The sequence below is a fragment of the Nelumbo nucifera genome, chromosome 1, assembly GCF_055504915.1.
Source record: "Nelumbo nucifera cultivar China Antique chromosome 1, China Antique-T2T, whole genome shotgun sequence".
In the NCBI taxonomy this organism is placed as follows: domain Eukaryota; kingdom Viridiplantae; phylum Streptophyta; class Magnoliopsida; order Proteales; family Nelumbonaceae; genus Nelumbo; species Nelumbo nucifera.
The window spans coordinates 65127648-65149011 of NC_142649.1; positions in this window are offsets into that span (position 1 = coordinate 65127648).

Genomic DNA, 21364 nt, shown 5'->3' on the forward strand with positions numbered 1-21364 from the left:
CCGCTCGTTGCCAACAAGGAGCCAGTCAGCTGCCAGCTAGGAGTGCCCGGATCGCGCCATCTGTGGGAATCACTTCAAAAGGCCTTCCTCTTTAAATTCTTTCATTTACTTCTTCTTCTTTGAAACAACCCAGCGCTCATGGCTTCCTCTAGCAACGTCGGACGAAGCACGGAAATGGGTAACTCCAGGGAGCAACCCCAGTCTCCTATTGTCTGTATCAGACAATTCATCGTCCCCCTCTCAGCGGACAGAATCCCCAGCTTGAACGTGCCTCTCACAATGGCACCTGTCATCGCCCCACTCCCCGCTACAGTCGGAATGACGTTTACCGAACCCTCGGTCGTGCCCCCAACGGCCAGCCCGAACCAGCTGGAGGATCTGATGCAGTGCATGAAGGCCATGCAGGCCCAAATGCAACAGTTCCAACAACTTCAGCTCTATCAACAACACGTGCTGCATCAGGTCTCCCAGTACCAGTATCAGCAACAGTTCCCCCAGCTGCCCCAACCCCAGCTTCAACAGCCTCAGCACCTGGCTTCGCAGCAGGCCAAACCTCGCCGCCAAAGCGAGCACTTCGGCCGAGGAGAGGCCCCCCAAAATCTCCCAAAAAACCAGGCCACTCCCCACGGCAGACGGGAGAGACCGGCTACCCCGATCTCGCCGCGGGTGGACAGGTCGGGAGGACCCCGGCTCGGCAGGTCAATGTTGCCTCGACAGTCGAAGTTCGGAACCCTGATCCTTGAAAACCGGTTCAAGATACTGGCAACAGACTCTAAGCAGGCCCATTTTGTCCGCAACCATCACCAGCAGACCGGGCTACTCCCGGTGCAAACCATTCTGGATAGCGCGGAGGTGAGCAGCACGAACGCCGAGCCCACCAAGAAGCAGAGACGCCGCCGCCGAGCTCGCCGATCTGTCACCCGCGATTTGACCGAGCTCATGGGCAAAGAAGAGGTAGGCTCGGCCAAAGCCAAGGCTCCCCTCCTCTCGGTTTCGTCCCCCCTGTCCTCCGAACTCTTGGTAGTCCCGATGCCCAAGGATTTCAAGCTTCCCCCTCTTGACAAGTATGACGGGTTGTTCGACCCGAATGATCATGTAGACGTCTTTCAGTCATAGATGCACCAGGCGCGAGCCAGTGAGTCATGCATGTGCGTGGCCTTCTCCACTACTTTCAGGGGAGCAGCCCGCACGTGGTATCGGAACTTGGCACCCGGGTCGATAAGAAGTTTGGTGCAGTTCGCACAAGACTTCACGTCCCATTTTGTCACCAGCAAACAGTGCCCGCGGACTGAAGAAAGCATCTTCAACGTAGCCCAAAGAGAGGGAGAGTCCATCCGAAGTTATATCAAGCGGTTCAACGACGCTTGTATGCAGATACCGTGCCTGGACCCCGCCGTACGCTTAGCAGCGGCCAAGAAGGGCGTAAAGCACAAAGAGTTCAAGTGGCACATGGTTGTCAACCAACCCGCGACCATAATCGAGTTTCTAAAGCTTGCGGATAAGTTCATAGCCACTGAAGAGGAGATCAACGAGATGGGTGAGGGCGCACCCGAAAAAAGAAAGAGAGAAGGGGAACATTCCAGTCAAGAGGACACCCAAAGAAAAAAAGGAAATAGTTCAGGGTGCAAAGCCGGGTCAGTTGTTCTGAGCTCCTGCACCAGACCGAGCTGACTACACTCCACTGAACACAAAGCGGGCCGAAATCCTGATGGCAATCAAGGACGCCCTGTACGTGAAGTGGCCGCCCCGTCTGAGGGGGAATCCCAATGAAAGAAATAAGAGTCTGTATTGCAGTTTTCACAAGGACCACGGTCACAGTACCGAGAGTTGTAAAAACCTCCGTGACGAGATAGAGGAGCTCATCCGTCGCGGATATTTGAGAAACTTTGTACAAAATAATAATAACAATAATAATAGTAATAGAACAGGTCGGCAAGGGGAGCACGGTAAAGACGCTCCCGAGTCCAGTAGCAGGCCGGCCGAACAACCACAGAGACAGCCTCCAGAGGACAGGCCAGTTCGGGGAACCATTCACATGATAGTGGGAGGTTCGATCGTTGCAGGGTGCACCTCAGCGGTAGCTCGGACGTCGGTTCGCGAGGTCACCCGGGAGGAGCAAAACCCCCCAAAGCGGCCGAGAACGGAAGAGCCAATTTTCTTCACAGAAGACGATGCGCGAGGGGTCCATTACCCCCACGACGACGCGCTCGTAATAAAGCTGAGAATCAACGACTTCAAGGTTAGGCGCATACTCGTCGACTCGGGCAGCTCGGCCGACATACTCTTCAAAGCCGCATTTGACCAACTCCAATTGCAGAGAAGCGACCTGAAGCCCGCAGACACTCCTTTGGTAGGCTTCAGCGGAGAAGAAGTCCGGCCCCTTGGGAAAATAATAGTACCTGTAGAGATCGGCACATAGCCTTGTGTGGTCAGATTCGAACACACTTTCCTAGTGGTAGCAACCCTCTCTCCCTACAATGCCATAGTAGGTCGACCGATCACCCATGTCCTACGGGCGGTGGTCTCCACTTACCACTTGGCTATGAAGTTCCCAACAGACTTCGGTGTGGGAGTAGCGCAGGGCGACCAGCTTGAGTCCCGCAAGTGCTACGTTTCCGCCCTAAAGGGGAAAACCAAGGTGGCCGATAACCTTGAACTGGAATGACCCACGGAGCAAGGCGAAGAACGAGCCGCACCCACGGAAGAAACAGTCGCGGTCCCAACCTCAACAACAGACCCAGCTCGGACGCTCCAGATCGGCGCTTCCGTCCAGGAGCCCCTACGATCCGAACTGGTAAGTTTTTTACTTTAAAATTTAGATATTTTTGCATGGTCCGCGACGGAAATGCCCGGTATAGACCCCGAACTCATAACTCACAAGCTGAACACCGGTCCTGTAATTAGGCCCGTTAGACAGAAGAAACGTAACTTAGCCCCGGAACGGTGGAAAGCGGTCGACGAGGAAGTCGAGAAGCTCCTCGCGGCGGACTTCATAAGAGAAGTCCACTACCCAAGCTGGGTAGCCAACCCCGTCCTGGTAAAGAAGGCCAACGGCAAGTGATGCATGTGCGTCGACTACACCGACCTGAACCGGGCTTGCCCGAAAGATTGCTTCCTGCTCCCTAGAATCGACCGTTTGGTAGACGCGACCTTAGGGCATGAGTTGCTAAGTTTCTTGGATGCCTACTCGAGCTATAACCAGATCAAGATGGACCCGGCGGACGAAGAAAAGACTGCCTTCATCACTGAATTCGGCCTGTACTGTTACAAGGTTATGCCCTTCGGGTTGAAAAACGCAGGGGCAACCTTTCAAAGGCTTGTAAATAAATTGTTTGCGCCGTTAATCGGCAGAAAAGTAGAATGCTATGTAGATGACATGGTTGTCAAAACCCAATTCTCACATGAATTAATACAAGACTTGCATTCTGTTTTTGAAATTTTGCGTAAGTTCAATATGAAATTGAATCCAAACAAGTGTGTGTTCGGTGTAACCTCGGGTAAGTTCCTAGGATACATCGTTAACCGGCGAGGCATTGAAGCCAACTCGGATAAGGTTAAGGCCATCTTAGACATGAAACCACCCCGGAAACCGAAGGAGGTTCAGAGGTTGAATGGCCGCATAGCCGCCCTAAGCCGTTTCATGTCTAAGTCGGCGGACCGCTGTCTGCCGTTCTTTAAGGCAATAAAGAGCAAAGGGTTCGAATGGACCCAGGATTGCCAACTCGCGTTCGACGAGCTCAAGGAATACCTTACTAGCGTGCCAACCCTAACCCGGCCCGATGAGGGCGATGTTTTAGAACTCTACCTCTCGGAAAGCGACGAGGTGGTCAGTTCGGTACTAATAAAGGAAGTAGATCGGGTCCAACGACCCATCTATTATGTTAGTAAAGTATTGTAGGGAGCAGAAACGAGATACCTGGAGATGGAAAAGCTAGCATACGCATTGATAATTGCAGCTCGGAAGCTCCGCCCATACTTCCAAGCTCATACTGTTATCGTCCTTACCGATAAACCTCTGAGGCAAGTATTGCTTAAGCCCGAGGTCTCCGGTCGGTTGACGAAGTGGGCCGTTGAGCTCAGCGAGTACGACTTCCAGTATAAGCCGCGAACTGCCATTAAGGCCCAAGCCTTAGCAGATTTCATAGTCGAATGCACATTCAGCTCTGAAGTTCCCAGGCCGGTTGAGCACGAGGCTCCCACCTCGGGTGAGCCCGAAGCTCCCGGGTCGGTCGAGTCCGAATCCCGTGAAGTAGTAGCCAGTGTGGCACCTCTTCTAGCTCGGCCAACCGTGAGCTGGGATGAGGAGCCCTGGATCCTTCATGTAGATGGCTCCTCGAACCAACAGGGCTGTGGTGCCGGAATAGTTTTGCACGGCCCAAGCGGCATGAAACTAGAATGCGTGCTACGCTTCGAGTTCGAGGCGTCTAACAATGAAGCAGAATACGAGACGTTGATAGTCGGACTAGCCTTAGCCAGAGAAGTAAAAGCCAAGCACATCGTTATCTGCAGCGACTCCTAGCTCATGGTCAACCAGGTCACGGGCGAGTACGAAGCACGCGAGCCGACCATGGTCGCCTATTTAGCCAAAGTCAGAGAGGTCCTGCTCAACTTCCAGTCACACTTCATCAGACAGATCCCTAGGTCGGAGAACATCGAGGCCGATGCCCTGTCCAAGTTAGCCAGCACTAATGACATCACCATGAGAACCGTGTACATAGAGGACCTGTCTCGGCCTAGCATTCTCAGGGGGGGGGGGGGGCAGAGGGGGTCGCTCCCGCCGTTCAAGCAGAGCCGAGCTGGATTGACCCATTCATGAGCTTCTTGTTACACGGGACCCTCCCTGTAGAGCGCAATGCAGCCAGAAGGGTGCAACGTCAAGCAGCTAAATACGTCATGATAGACGAGCGGTTATATAGGAGATCCTACACACTCCCCTACCTGCGTTGCTTGCGAGCTACCGAAGCCGAACTCGTACTCCGCGACCCTCATGAGGGTCTGTGTGGCGGACACTTGGGGGGCAGGGCCCTCGCCCAGAAAGCGCTTTGACAAGGGTATTATTGGCCAACGATGAAGGCAGATGCCATTGAACTCGTTAGAAAATGTGATAAATGCCAGAGACATGCCAATGTTCACCACCAACCCACTGCCGACCTCAAATACCTCACCAGTCCGTGGCCCTTTGCACAGTGGAGCATTGATCTACTCGGGCCATTCCCACCAGCAACGGGTGGAAGGAAGTTCTTAGTGGTAGCAGTGGACTATTTTACCAAGTGGGTAGAAGCCGAACCCCTTGTAACAATAACAGCCTGAAATGTCCAAAACTTCTTTTGGAAGAACATTGTATGCCGCTTCAGATTACCTCGAGTATTGATCTTCGACAACGGCAAACAGTTTGAGGACATCAAATTTCAAGACTGGTGCCGAGACATGGGGATCCAACAGAACTTTACTTTAGTCGCGCACCCTCAGGCAAATGGCCAGGCAGAAGTCACGGACAGAGCCATCCTCCGCGGACTAAAGGCACGGCTGGATCGAGCTAAAGGATTGTGGGCAGATGAACTACCCAGTGTCCTATGGGCCTACCGGACCACGGAGAAAACCGCCACGAGAGAAACACCCTTCAATCTCACCTACGGCACCGATGCAGTGATCCCCGCAGAGATCGAAGTACCTACGTTGCGCCTAGAAGCATACAGTGATCAAACAAACGAAGATGAGCTACGCACCAACCTTGACCTACTCGACGAAGTAAGGGATCTCGCGTACATTTGGATCGCAGCCTACCAGCAGAGAGTAGCTCAGTACTACAATGCCAGGGTCAAGAAGCGGAACCTCCGCGTTGGCGACCTGGCCCTTCGTAAAGTTATGGTACCTGAACCCGACACTGGCAAACTCGGGTCCAACTGGGAAGGTCCTTACTGAGTGAAACGAGTGCTCGGGGAATGAACATACGAGCTCGAGACCCTCGAAGGGAAACAAGTACCTCGAGCATGGAATATTGTCAATTTGAGGCAATATTATCTGTAAGAAGCGAGTAGGCCACGAGCTACTCCCAAAGCCTAAGGGCCAGAATACCGAGCTAACATGACCTCAGCACAAGAAGACCCCAATCGCCACTTTGGCTTGGAAGAATCCAAAGAGCGGACTATGGGTCCCTCCCTAAGCCTAAGGGCCAAAACACCGAGCTAACTAAGACCTCAGCGTGAAGAAAGACAACTACCTCAATGGCGAAGGCAAAGTATGAAATATTAAAAGCGTAAGCAGCTCGGGTTCAAACCCTACGAAGCATAGCTCGTCTCGATACGTCGGTCGAACTAAGGGATAACCAACCAATGCTTAGTTCAGACGTACGCAGTAATCACTTCGCGGTATGCCACGGAGGCCCTAAACGTGACAAATAGGGAGAACGCCTATCGAAGAGCCCTACTTTGGGTAGGTAACTTCAATAACCCAAATGATGAGATCGCTTTAGCAAAATAAAAGGAGTTCATCATACTCATAAGAGGGGAGAGACTTTCATTGTCAAAAAAAAAACAAACAAATGCAATAAAGGAAAATAACAAGTGTAGTAACCGAGCTAAACAGCTCGGGAAAGGTTTGATCATCATAGGGCACAACTGCCCAACCGAAAAACTGGTGAAAGATCGAGTTTACGGCACTCGGAAGCCACAGAAGCCCAGAGAAATGCCACCTCAAGGATCCGCCTCCTCATCCTCCAGAGAGTCAGGCTCCTCTTCATCCGCTTGGTTTATTGTCTCGGGGGACAGACCCTTCATAGTAATGCCGTCGAGGTTAAGCCCAGAGAACTTCTTCCGAACCAGCCACCGGCAGAGCTTAAACCCTAAGCGGTACGAACCCGAGCCATACTCCGCCTGGAGGTCATGAAATTCCTGGGAGTCTTTAAAATCACAGACTGCTTTCTCTCGCTCAGCCTCCACCATCTGGTCAAAGTTTTGGGTCTGATTCAGAAGAGTGGACTCCAGGTCCCGCACCTATTGCCTGAGGAGCTCCCTCTCCCCCGCCATCCTCGACGATTCCTCCCTATAGTGTGCGCTCTCTTTAGTAAGCCGAGCGATTTGAGCCTCCTAGTCATGAACGAGCAGCTCCTGAGACTCGCTCCCCTTGCGACTGTGATGGAGTTCACCCCGGATCCGGTCGAGCTCGACCTGGAGCTTCTGATTGGCAGCACGTTGGTCGAGGGCATCGACACGATGGATGTGTGTCTGGAGAGCCATGGCATGGATGGCAGAATTTACCTATCGACGAAAAAGAAGATCAGAAGACAGCGAAAAAGGGCAAAACGAGAGGGAAAAAGGGAAAAAGGCCACTTACCACCATGCAGTGGGCAGCGAATGCAGAGAGATCCCCGGGCTCCATGTTTCCCCACTGAGCGATCTCGTCATTATTGATTGCCTTCTGACTCCTTCGGCGAGCTACCAGATAATCGTTTACCCCTTCCCAGTTTCCCACTGGGAACTGGGGGTAAGGACGGGGCTGAAGGGGGTTAAAGGGGGGCTCCCCTGGTAGAGAGGGCTCGCTTCCCGCAGGGTTGACCCCACTAGTCCCCTCAGGAGGGGGCATCGGAACCTCGGGCGAAGGAGAGGGCAGGACCGGCTCGGCAGCCCCGAACTCAGTGCTTCCCGAAGGAGGGGTCCGGTCGGGGCGCGTCCTCTTCACCTGGCGTCTCTGGCTGCCCGAGAGAAGGCGGCGCGAATCGGCACTAGGCATGATGGCTGCCAAAAGACCACAAGATATTAGTCCAATAGGAAGCAAAATGCATGTGTACACAATAGTCACAAGACACTACGCGACCTACCCGGGCTCAAGCCTGCCTGCACGAGCTTCTCCTCGGCCAAGTAGTCCGAGCAAAGGAAGCCTACCGACGCCCAGGACATCATCGTTTTCCGAATCTCAGGGTTCAGCTCGGCCCTGGGGTCCTGGATGGCACCCCTCCAAGCAGTGGGGAAGGGCTACCCCTAGGGGTTACGGACCACAAAGTAGTCTCGCTTCCAGGCGGGGATCTTATTCGGCAGCTCGTACAAGAGCATGTAGCCACGGCAGGGAGAGAGATAGTAAAAGCGCATCTCTGGAGGAACCCCAGGAGCAGCATTCTTTATACAAAGGATAGAGGCGAAAATGTCAACGTCTAAAGGGAGGCAGTACTCGTGACATAGGGATATAGTCCCAACCATGTTTTGAACAGCGTTGGGGTGAAGCTGGTCAATAGTGATGTTGAAGTGGTTCAGCACCTCCACTATCAAGGGGTGCAGGGGAAGACGCAGGCCAGCCTCGAGCTGTTCCTAAAAGATCACTATGTCATTGGGACCATGCTCCCAAGGGAAGTTGCCAGTAGGGAGGTTGTAAACCGGGTCCCCAGGAAGGCGAAAGTAGCGGATCAGAGACCTGAGTCTCTCCACTGTCATTAAGGAAGGGCCAAAGGTATCAGGCTCCCTCCCCCTAGAAGTGGACGCCATGTCGCCAGAGGCCTCCCGAGCCTCCGGGATATGCTCCCAGGCTCCCCCCGAGCTCGAGGGAGCATCATCATCTTAGCTATTGCCCCTGTGGTAGGTATGGCATGCGTACCCAGACATGGCTGACGGTGATTGGGACTCACCAGAGTAGACGGAACAGAGCGGACTGAGGAACTCGAGTAGACTAGGCGAAGTACGCGACCTCAGAGTCCAAAGCAATATGGCATGGACGGAGATAGGGACGAGAGGGGCTCCCCATTTATAGCCCTCGCCCTCTCAAACCGATGGCCCGGATCAAAGCAGATCCAACGGTCCGCGGGCGCCCTGACCGCACGCCTTCTAAAAATCGAAGGCGATTGGTGGCACATCTTCCACGATTAAGGTAGTCGCAGCCGCATGACATTTGGAATTAAAGGCCACCTTAGCACGTTTTCGGAATCCAAAAAGTCAGAGAAGTCAGAAGATCTCTTGATTCCCGCAAATGCATTTATTGAAGACAGTCAATCAAGTTTGAATTTCGGTCAAATCAGTCCATTGCGCTTCATAAACTCCCTGCGCTAAGGCGGCACTCTTAGCCCGAGGAGTGGGGGGCAATTTATGAAGGATGATTTGACTCGACCTATGAAACGGCGACACGTGGACGTTGACTCAGCGTAAGCGACAGCTCAACATTGTGGTCCAGTACGGCTAAGTGATAGGCCCATAAAGCAGCTTGCTACATGGTAGCGGGGTAAAGGAGGGGCTCGCCACAATGCGAGCTCCGGGTCCCCCGAGCCACCTCAAGGGATATTCCGAGGCAAACTTTAACTTGCGAGCTAAGAAAGCCAGCTCGCCCGAGCTCCCGAACAAGGCAAGTCATCCGAGGACCAATTCTACTAAGGGTACTTCTGAAGTATTCGAACCTCATTGCAAAGTAGCTTGCGAATGGGCCGCACGAGCATTCCTCAGGAAGCTTCTATTTAATAAGCCGTACCAGTCAAACTGAGCCACATCCCTAACTGATGGCGCAGTCCCTGTCCTTTCGACAGTCTGCGCCCACGTCTCTCAGTAGGCAGAGGCGTGCCTGTCACTTTGGGGACGTGTCACTCACCCGGGTAAGGAGTACGTCCCAACGGCCACCTGCGCAGCCCTGGCAGGTAACGGCTGTGGCAGGGACCCAGTGGCGGTTATGCCCGATCTCGCAAGAGTGCTCCTATAAAAGCCCTTAGGGCAGAGGAGAAACTTCTTCTTGAGACCTCTAACCTCTCGAATATAGTGATAAAGCGCGACCTCCACTCTTAGCTTTCATTTCTCTCTTTACTCCCCATACACAGTACTAACTTAAGCATCAGAGTATTCCCACCGGGCAAATCCCCGGGAATCCTTCCTTTCATCTTTTCAGGTGCCGCTCGTTGCCAACAAGGAGCCAATCAGCCGCCAGCTAGGAGTGCCTGGATCGCACCACATCAATGTCCATACTCTTTCTAAAACCCAAGTCACCTCTTTGCTTTGGTTGATTGGCTTTGTTCCACCGGATTGTGTGGTTTGTTTGCTTTTCACCCGCCTGCCACCAAAAATCTTTAATCACCATGTTCAGTATTGAATGCACCCCCTGAATTAGTATTGAAGTTTGCATCGAATAGATTGGGATTGCTTGAAGAACTAATTGGATCTAAGTTGTGTGACTTGCTTGGGATAGGAGTTTAGAGTTCCATGAGGAGACCTTAGCTAGAGCTCGGTCCACTAGTGGTTGGTGTGATGATATTTTGTCCATAAAGTTTTTCAAAGATGAAGAGAATTTGCCATCAGATTCTGATTTGGGACATCTCCGCCGTACAAAAAAGAATGCAATCATCTACAAATAGCAAATGAGTGATGCTCGTGCCATTTCTGCAAATCTTTGCACCCTCTATGTGACCTTCCTTTTTAGTACACACTAGTAACTATGTTAGAATCTCCATTCCAATAATCAATAGATATGGAGAAATAGGGTCACCTTGTCTCAAACCCCTTTGCAGTTTAAAGTGTCTATAGCGTTTTCCTCCTATCTTGACTTAGAAAGTTGGGGTGGAGATACATTAATGAATGAGCTGGGTCCATTTTGTCAGGAAGCCCATTTTGTGGAGTGTTTCCATAATGAAATCCCATCCCATTCTGTCAAATGCATTCGACATGTCTAATTTTAGAGCTATGATGCCCTTCCCCTTTTTTGCTTGTGCATGAAATGCAGTATCTCTTTGGTTAAAATGATATTATTTGTTATTTGTCTGTTCTTGAGGAACCCAGATTGAAAAGGGGAGATGATATCTTTTAGGATTGGCTGCATTCTAGACACCAACCATTTAGAGATGATTTTGTAGAGGATATTACATAGACTAATGAGTCTGAAATGTGAGGTGTCCATAGGGTCGTAATTCTTTGGGATAAACACTAGATTTGTATTGTTGATTTCTTTGGGAAGATGTTCATAATGAAAGAAATCAAGCACCATTTGATGTATATCATGACCCACAATGTCTTGAAAGTGTTGATAAAAATAGGTTTTAAACCCATCCAGACCTGGAGCTTTGTGTGGGTGCATTTGCTTGACAACTAGGGATATTTCATCATAGGTTGGAGACTATAGGAGGCTATCTTTTTGTTGGTTTGAGAGGGTGGGGTGGGAATCAAGGAGAAGAGATGGGTAGTCAAGTTTTCACTAATTGCTCCAACATCTTGCATGGATTTTGTAAAGAGCTGAGCAATTTGTTCTCTGTCACATGTCCATTCTCTTGTTGTGAGTTTCAACCACTGAAGGTTGATCTTGATGGTTTTTTGATTTGCTGTTCTATGAAAATATTGTGTATTTTTGTCGCCTACTTGGAACTAGAGTTCTCTGGATTTCAATCTCTAAATCTCCTTCTCTTTTCTTATCCAGTATAGGTATTGAGATTGAAGTGTTTAAGTTTAAGTCTTTTGAATTGACCAACCAAACTTAAAATTGACCCAAATCAATACCAATATTTTCAACCCGTCATTGATCCGACTAGTTGAACTGTTCAAACCATCACATGACCTTGGTTCCAAGTCTAGTGGGGACCCATGTGATGCACAAAATTTGTTAAGTGAAAGTTAAAATATATAAAGTGCTGAAGTGGAACAGTTTAACCCATTTGACCCAAACGGTTGAACTAGTGACTATGACCCAAATGCAAAAGCAGGTCGGTCTCTGGGTTGGTTTTTAAAACATTGATTGGTACAACTCGAGTTGGTCAGTTTTGAGTGACCAACTCCCCAACCCAATTAGATCAGTTTGGTGTGCCAAACAATCTACAACCGAATTGAACCACCTAGTGAACACTTCTATTTTCAACTAAATTAGTAGTCTAATTTATAAAAAATAACAATAGAGGGGATCTCGAAGCAAGTGAACACTCCGAAGTTATCTTCTTCATCTCCAGCGATGGTCAGCTCCATTGTCTTCGAAGTTGTCTTCTTCATTTGCTAACCCCTTGTTATTGTCGATGTAGATCTAAACCCCTGTTATTATTATTTTTTTTTTTGCTCTAAACCCTTGTTTATTATTTAGATCTGCTAAACTGAAAGTGATTTGTTGCAAATCTAACAAGAATTTAAATTTGTTCATGAGGTATTGGTCCTAACAAAGTAATTTCTTTTCTAGATATGTTATTAGATCAGCAATTCACCCATTTTGATTGATAGCCATTTGAATGCCCATTTTACTTGATAATCAGCCCAAAAATCTGAAATGAAATTGATTGTAGTGCCAATAATTATTTTCTTCAATTTAATGAGCTTGCGTTCAGATTAATGAGTTTATTTGGGCTCAGGTTCCAAGTGAAAGATTACTATTATCTTTAATATCTAAGAGTTTTTAATTTTGCCATGTCAACATGACATGTGACAATATTCAAATACTGTTATGCCATGTCAGCCTACAAACAAATAAATCTTGTATTGTGAAATTGAAGAGTGCATGAATTTATCAAAGTGGAATAAATCCAATCATCTTGCAAAATTTTCTCAGCAACCAAAAATTGGGAAGCAGATTTGATGGGATAATTGGTATCAACAACCAAATTCAGAGTGATAGGAATGGGAAAATAAATTTTTCCTTCCCATCCCATCCTTTCTCAGCAACCAAATGGACCATTAGGGCAGAGGTGTTCTCCGTTCAAGTGTGTTGTGGTGAATGACTTCTTATTACACAATAATAATAATAATAATAATAATAATAATAATAATAATAATAATAATAATAATAGCCATGCAACCAAAATAAACCCTCCTCCCTTTTCTTGATGATCTTGGGCAAGATTAAGTATTGTATTATTGAAATACCAAATTTACTTGTCAAAATTTAGAAACAACAAGAAAATGTAAGAATAGAGCTGACGTGGGCTGGAGGATTAACTACATTATCCCGCTACGTGGCAAAAACTATGGGAGGTTACTCGGGTAAACACTCTACTTGACTCATTAAGGAACATTTTGTTGACCAGGTTCTTTGGTCTTTGGGTCATGTGGTGATCATCCTTGAACAATTAGGAAATTTTACAATTGGCAAATTAATTTGGAACTCAAAAGAGTCCCTACACTTTACATCCCATTGTGTTCATGATAATATTTTGACCCAATGTGCAAATTAAGTAATGAAGTAAGTTTTATATTAATATTAAAAGAACACTTAAAACTTTGAACAACTATTATTAGTTGTAAAAACCATGAATACAAGCTGTATGGCTGATATAGGGATTGGCAATAAAATCCCTCCCCTCCACATGATAGCTATTGGTGGCGTAGACTCCATGATCGATCGTGGTGGTCAAGTGTCTGAAAGTCTGAGAATAAGAGAGAGAGAGAGAAATAGAAAGTGATATGATAAGAAAGAAAATCTTTTGTTGTGATAGGTATGTTAACTGGTTGGTTGAGGGAAGGGAGATTCATGAATAGAATTTTAGAATCCACACACGAGTACGAGCCTCTTTTTAGCCTTGGGCATAATTGGAGTGTTGTTGGTTACGCTTATAATCGTGTTTGTCTCAAGCATGATGAATTACTACGTTGTACAATGAGTAGCGTGGTATCACAACTCATCTCAAAAGCGCTGAATTGTTGAGCGGGAGATGTTATATGCTGGTACAACGTTGTGGCACTACCGTAAATTGCGAGATATGAGTCTTTGTTGAATGTATGTGTAGGTTTTTGCGCATTAGGCCTTTCGTTGGAGTTCGCATCTCCGCCCCACAAAATGTGCGAGTGACACTTGTTCAGTTGCACTCGGTGGGGTATTCCCGCATGTAGGGTTAACAGGACGGATTTTTGTCCCAAAATCATCTCAAAAGGGCAAAGTCTGAGCTTCTCCCATATTCCCATCCTCTGAACCTCAAATCACTCCGATCATCAGGTAAACTCCAACCCTCGTTTTTTGTGTGGGTGTTTGGTTTTTTCATTTTAAATCAGAGAAATCCTCCTTTGATGTTGTATTTTTCATTTTAATTAGAGACATTCTTTACCCTCTTCCACCTCCCTCTTCAACATTGGCGATCGTCGGTGTCGGAGAGGGAGGTGGAAGAGGGTAAAAAATATCTCTAGTTTGAAATGAAAAACAAAACATCAAAGGAGGATTTCTCTGATTTAAAATGAAAAAATCAAACACGCACACAAAAAACGAGGATTGGAGCTTACCTGATGACCGGAGCAATCATCGATGCCAGAAATGGGGGCGTGGAGATCCGAGCTTGAGCTAAAACAGGGGTCAATGATTTGAGGTTCAGGGGGCGAGAATATGGGAATTTGATATCATTTTGGGGCTAAAAGGTCCCGTTAGCCCCACACGTGGGAACGCCCCACCGCATGTGTCAATCGCACGTTGTATGGAGGCAATTGTGGGGCGAGGCACGGTGGGGCGGAGACGCGAACTCCTTTCGGTATTGGGCTATCGACGCTCGGGCTTATAGGTGTTTTTATGCGCATTCTTCTTGCTTTTCTCTACGCAGAATTCTTAATTTGGTTATGTTATTACGCCATATGCGTATTTCTCAGTGCTTTCAGCGCCTAAGTCCATGTACGTACACCAGCAATAGATAGATCTTTGTATGAAGCTCCTAATTTACCCATTTAATAAATTAATAGTATGATTTTAGTTAGGCCATTTAGTGAATATCCCTAAATGATATATATGTAGTTCATGGGGTAGGGACATAGAAGGGTGAACATGATGTGAGGCCCGATCTATGGTTAGGTAAGTTTGATTTCATGCCTCCTCTCTATAAGGAACAAAAAAGGGTCATCAGCAAAAAATATGGTACTTGGAAAATTAGTTTGGAGCTTAGAAAGAATCTCTAAGATCCTCTATCCACTATTTCTTTTTGTGGAGAAAAATTTCAATCTAGGCTTGCTTGTAGGCAGGTTTTATGTATTCAAAGTTTGAATTAATGTTTTAAAAATCGATTTGGAATCGAAACAGGTTTGGTCATCAGTTCAGTTTTTAAGTCAATGATTCAATTGCCCGATTCAAATGGATGATTCATTGTAATTTCATAAAATAAAAATGGCCCAAACCGTTGTCCAGATTGAATGAATTAACAGTTTTGATCACTCGGGTCGGTGTATTGCTGACCAAGTCAATGATTTTGTGCAAAATTCTAATTCAAGGGTGAAATGAAACCGATTGACTGGACAATTTCCAAGCCAAAAGGTCTGACCATCCAGGTCATCGATGGTTCAAAAACCATGGCTTGAACAACTAACACTAATTGTGAAAGAAAGGGTAATATGGATTGTGAGATTCAACATGTTGCTGATCCAACACCGGATATGCTACTCACACAGGGCGCCTCACTCGCACATCCTACCATATATTGGGAACATCTCCCATACTTATTATATTATTATTCACAGAAGATGTTCTCAATGCATGGTAAGATGTGCATGTGAGGTCGATGTGAGGCAACCTATGTAAGGAGCATATCCCAATTCTGCTGATCCAAGGGGTCACCTATACCTTTGTTGGTTAGTTTGGATCAGCTATAAGGTGCTCGGATTTGCTCCCAACACCAGCATGAGATGTTCCCAATGTGAGGATGAAATGAGCTCTGTGTTGGTTTGGGGACCAGGTCCAGTCTGTCCAGATTTGGATTCGGCCATAAGATCCATCCATGAGGCAGAAATAGGTTGATTTGCTCAAGGAAATTCTCAATTTAAAACAACTACTGGACCTTTTTGTAGTGTTTTAAAACCACTCTTGAGTTGAACGGTTGGACTGTTCGACTCAAAAATTATTTAGGCAATCGGTTCCATCTTACCCTTAATCCGATCTTTAACCAAAAGCCATTAATTTGATCAACAACTTATTAACCCGTGCGATCGAACCGTCGACCCGTTCAATAACCTGAACGGTCAACCTATCAACTTAAAAACAAATGGTCAGAATAGTTGCGATTCTGAGTCGGTGGCAGAAAAAAAAAAACAAAAAAAACAAAATTGGCATCATATTCTATGCTAACATAGTCAAACTATCTTATAAGTGGGATCCACCTTCCTCTAGAAAAAGTGCCATGAGAACAGCACATGGCTAATTGAGACCATCCATTAAAGAAAAGGATTTTGCTCCCTCAAGAATTATATTCCACTTGATACTAACTACTAACCTATAAACACACCTATTGAAAGTTTCTGAAATCTTTTATTATTTGAGTGGCAATAATGGTTTATTAGCATCAATAGAAACCTGGCATGTCATGCAGAATGCTTGAATAGTGTGACCATGTAATTTTAACAGCTCAAGAAGAGAGTGGGTGCTTGAGATTAAAAGCAAAAGAGGGGAAAAAACTAAGTCTGTGTTTTCTATTTTTTTTCTATATAATAATCATTGCTATATAGAAATATTCCATCTTGGTTATATGATCAATCACGAATGGCAGGTGATGAGGGCGGATTTGGCCCTCGAATGATATTGTGATACATGGCACCTTAGAACAAATATGTGATATTCGAAACCATTTAGGCAACAATTTGCCTTAGCCAATTTGTCCAGGCGTGAACTGGCGGCCTGGCATGGGCACTGACCTGGCGGCCTGGCCCAGGCGCCGACCTGGCGACTTGGCACAGGCGCCGAACTGGTGGCCTGGCACAAGCGCCGACTTAGCGACCTGCGAGATGTGCTCGCCAACAAATTCTGCATGCATATCCTAACACTCCCACGATCCTTGGAAGTTGGCCCACGTGCCAAACGATCCGGAGGGTGGTCAATGTGCATGGCGGTTGCCTCAGGGAATCTCGGACCACTTAGACGACTTCTCGGAAATCTCGGGTGCGGTGCGTAAAGCCCACACCAAACAATGCCTATACAAAGGCACCAACCCCAATGGCATAGGGGGGCAAGTAAGCATATTCTAGCTCTCATACTTTGTGATTTTTAGCTCGCAGTCTACTATGAGAGTATTGACTTAAGCATCGGAACGACCTCACCGGGTTAGCCACCCCGGGTCCTCTGACATTGATTCCTTCCAGGTCTCTAAAGAACTAAGAAGCTCAACAATCAATTTGGCTCGCCACCAGGCAGCTCGGCCCTCTAGTCAGCTCGGCAACTAATAGGCAGATCAACCCTCTAGTCAGCTCGGCCCTCTGGTCAGCTCGTCACCTAACCTGCCTAGCTCGGCCCAGTCAGATCATCACCTAACCTGCCTAGCTCAGCCCAGTTAGTTCGTCACCTAACCTGCCCAGCTCGGCCCAGTTAACTCGGCACCTCATCTGCCCCCAGCTCGACCTGGTCAGCTCGGCATCCAGGTCCTCATCCAACAAAAGTTCACTTCGGCCTCTGAGTCATCGGCCACTTGGAAGCAAACCAAATGCTGAGGTACTTAGCACAAAAAAATGATTCATCAATTGGCGCCATCTGTGGGAAACGCTACAAAAAGCCAAGTTCTCATCCTCCAAAAGGCTAAGTCCTCTTTTCCAGAAAGCTAAGTTCTCACCTTTTAGAAACTAAAAGCTCTCACTTTCTAGTTTACATTTTTATGAACTCAAAGACTATGTAGGAAGTTGATGGCCAACACAATAAGCAGCTCTACCAACTTTATTTCAACTTGGATAAAGCCTCATTAGTCCTCTTCGCGAGGTACCCTCTACAAAGATGAGCTCTTCATGGCTTCCGCGGGAGTAGGCGGCCAACAGACTGCATGGACGCCCCTGCCAGTCGAGCCTTCCAAGGTTCCCGTGCAAGTTGGTGACCTAAAGTCAGTAGTGCTGCCCCCGTAGGTTGAGCTCCTAGTAGCTTCTTGTAGGAATGGGTAACCGACGTCACTAACGAGGCTGATGCAGCGCAGCCGTAGTTCTAAGGTGTTGAGCTGATAAAAGACCTCGGCACCACATAAGACCTAGTCGCCTCTTCGGCATGGGCAAAATCAAAGATCAAGGAGAGTGGACTACGAGTCACTCCCAGAGCCTAAGGGCTAAAGTGCCGAATTGACAAAGACTTTGGCACCACATAAGACCCAGTCACCTCTTCGGCATGGGCAAAATCAAGGGTAAGGAGAGTGGATTGCAAGTCGCTCCTAGAGCCTAAGGAATTGAATCGACGCTTACGAGCTCATCGAATTAGTCATTTCAGGCCAAAAGGAGCAATCTACTCCCTTCGCCGAGTTACTTTCAACTCGGGATTGGGGGGCAAATGATGAGGGTGGATTTGGCCCTCCAATGATATTGTGACACATTGTCACGGGGCTAATCGACGAGGTCCCGTGCGGCGCTCGATTGGGGTCAAGAAAGCCTACAAATGCAAGCAACAACACACAAAAGGCAACAAGAAGGCACACAAATTAGACAAAAGGCAGCTTGTATTGCATTAATCAGTGGTAAGCACAAGCACACAATACAGTGTCGAGGGGATCTCGTGCTTAACCTTTACATGCTTATGAGCTCACTCGACTACCTACCTCCCCTCAAAGAGTACGTTAAGATTTTGGGGGAGTGACAAAATGATACATCAAAATAATGAATATTCATACTACTATTTACATAATTGCCATTGGCATACCCCCCTTCACAAAAAAGAGTACAAGGACCCAACCCAAGACACTTAGATGGCGTGCTGATGGTGATGATAGTGGCTGATCTGTTACAGTCTCCCCCACTCAATTCAATTTTCGTCCTCGAAGATTCTTCCTCAGGTACTCGTCTAGCTTCACTGTGAACGGAAGGAAGTCTTCTGCAAGCTCCCAGGTGACTTCTTCTACAGGTCCCTTCCACTTCATCAGGTACTCCCATTCTGATGTTTGGGAGGATTGGGACAACCTATGGTTGAGGGTGGAGTCAAGGGATCGGTTCTTGGGTGGTTGGTAGGATGGATGTGGGTGTTGGCTTTGGTTTCGGGAGGTATCTTGGCTATCGGCATGGTAGGGCTTAAGTTGGCTTACATGAAAGACAGGGTGTACTTTTAGCCAAGGAGGTAGTTTAAGTTTGTAGGCTGATGCTCCTACTTTGGCTAGGATTTCACAGGGTCTCTCATATTTTCTCACAAGCCCGAGGTGTACTCTTCGAAAGAACCTAAGGCAATGGGTATGGAGTTTTACTAAGGCCATGTCACCTACTTGGAAGTTCTCGGGTCGTCTACCCAAATCGGCCCATTTCTTCATTCTTTTGGAGGCTTTCTCTAATGAGGCTCGTGTGATGTCAAGGCATTCTTTCCATTCCTTGGTGAAAGTGAAGGCTCGAGGGCTTCTCCCTTGATGGTCGTTGACGATGTTGTACGGACATCTTGGTAGTTTGCCGGTGATGACTTCAAAAGGACTCTGATTGGTGGAGGAGTTCTTCTGTGTGTTGACAGAGAACTGTGCAATGTCCAGCAATCGAACCCAATTCTTCTGTGTAGCTGATACAAAATGGCGGAGGTACTCTTCAAGGAGAGAGTTCATTCTCTCTTTCTACCATCAGACTCTAGATGGCTGTTGCTGGAGAAGTTCAAGTTTGAACCAAGAAGCTTGAATAGCTCTGTCCAGAAAGCACTAGTAAATCGGGGATCCCGATCACTAACAATGTTCTATGGGACTCCCCAATATTTTACAACGTGGTTGAAGAAAAGGTATGCCGTGTCTTCAGCTGAAAGGTGCTTTGGTGCTGGGATGAAAGTGGCATACTTGGAAAATCTATCAACAACAACAATAATGGATGCATAGTCTCCCACCTTAGGAAGACCGCTAATGAAGTCCATGGAAACACTCTCCCAAGGTTGTGAGGGCATTGGAAGAGGTTGTAGGAGTCCAAGTGGCTTGGCACGCTCAGGCTTGTCTTGTTGGCAAATTAGGCATGTCCTTGTGTATTCTCGAACATCTTCCTCCATATGAGGCCAATAGTAGGCATGTTGTAGAAGTGCCAAGGTACACTACCACCTAGGGTGTTCTGCCCATAAGCTGTCATGACATTCACGTACGAGAGTCTTCCTCAAATCTTCAACTCTCGGTACAAATATCCGTCTTCCCTTTTTCAGAAGAAGGCCTTCTTCAACCCAAAATCGCCTAGTCTTCCCTTCACGAGCAGCTGTCAATAAACTCTGAGCAATGGGGTCCTTCTGGAGTCCTTCCTTGATGCACTCAATGAGGTCCAGTCTGATCTGGCTTTTAGAGGGACCTTCACCTGTGGATAATGCTGCAAGCTTGGCCTTCCTGCTAAGTGCATCAACAACCTTGTTCATTGGCCTTGGCTTGTATTCTAGAGTCATGTCAAACTCCGCTAGGAAATCTTGCCATCGAGCTTGCTTAGGGCTCGGCTTCTTTTTGTGAATGAAAGTAACTAGTAGCTATGTTGTCAGTCTTGACCACGAACTTGGAGCCATGCAGGTAGTGTCACCATGTGCGGAGGCAGTGGACGATGGCTGTCATCTCCTTCTCTTGCACTGTGTACCTCCTCTCTGTATCATTCAGTTTGCAGCTCTCATAGGCGATGGGATGTCCTTCTTGCATCAAGACCCCACCAATGGCAAAGTCATAAGCATCTGTGTGTAGCTCATACGGCTTGCTAGGGTCAGGCAAGTCGAGGATAGGTTCTGCCGAGACAGCTCTCTTCAAATCATCAAAAGCTGTTTGGCAACATTCATTCCAGGTCCACGTGCTAGTCTTCTTCAGTAATGAGGGCAATGGCTTGTGCTGAGAATCCAGAGATGAATCTTTGATAGTAGTTCACGAGGCCAAGGAAGGAGCGAAGTTCGGTGACCCTGGTGGGAGGTGCCCAATCTTGAATGGCCTTAACTTTAGCTGGATCCATGCTGATTGTGCCTGCTCGAATTATATGGCCGAGGAAGGCCACCTCTTCCATGGCGAAAGAACATTTCTCCTTCTTAACAAACAGATCGTTGTCTCGCAAAACCTGGAAAACAGTACGAAGGTGGTCAACATGTTCCTCCAAGGTAGGGATGAAATATTCTATTCATCAATGTACAAAAGGTGGCTGGAGCATTAGTAGACCTGTTCATGGGCCGGGCCGGGCCGGGCTCGGGCCGGGCTTTGACTCTTTATTAACAGAAAAATGTTAGGCCCGAGCCCAAGCCCGGCCCGACCAACAGGCCTACAACTTGGGCCCGAGCCCGACCCTGATAAAAAGCCCGAAGCTCGAGCCCGAGCCTGAAGCCCGACCTAATAAAAGAAATTCGAATTTTTCCCTATTCAAATGGACATTTTCTATTTTAATTTAGATGTTTTTCCCCTATTTAAATGAAGAATGGGCCTACAAGTGAATCAACAACATTCTCAAATCAAAAAATTTATTCAAATGGACATCACATAGGGTTTTTACTTAGGTTTAACTATAGGCGGGCCGGGTTTACTTAGGTTTAACTATAGGTCGGGCTGGGCCGGGCTCAGGCCAGTCTATTTTGGCAAAGCCCGAGCCCGATTCGAATTTTATGCGGGCCGGGCTTT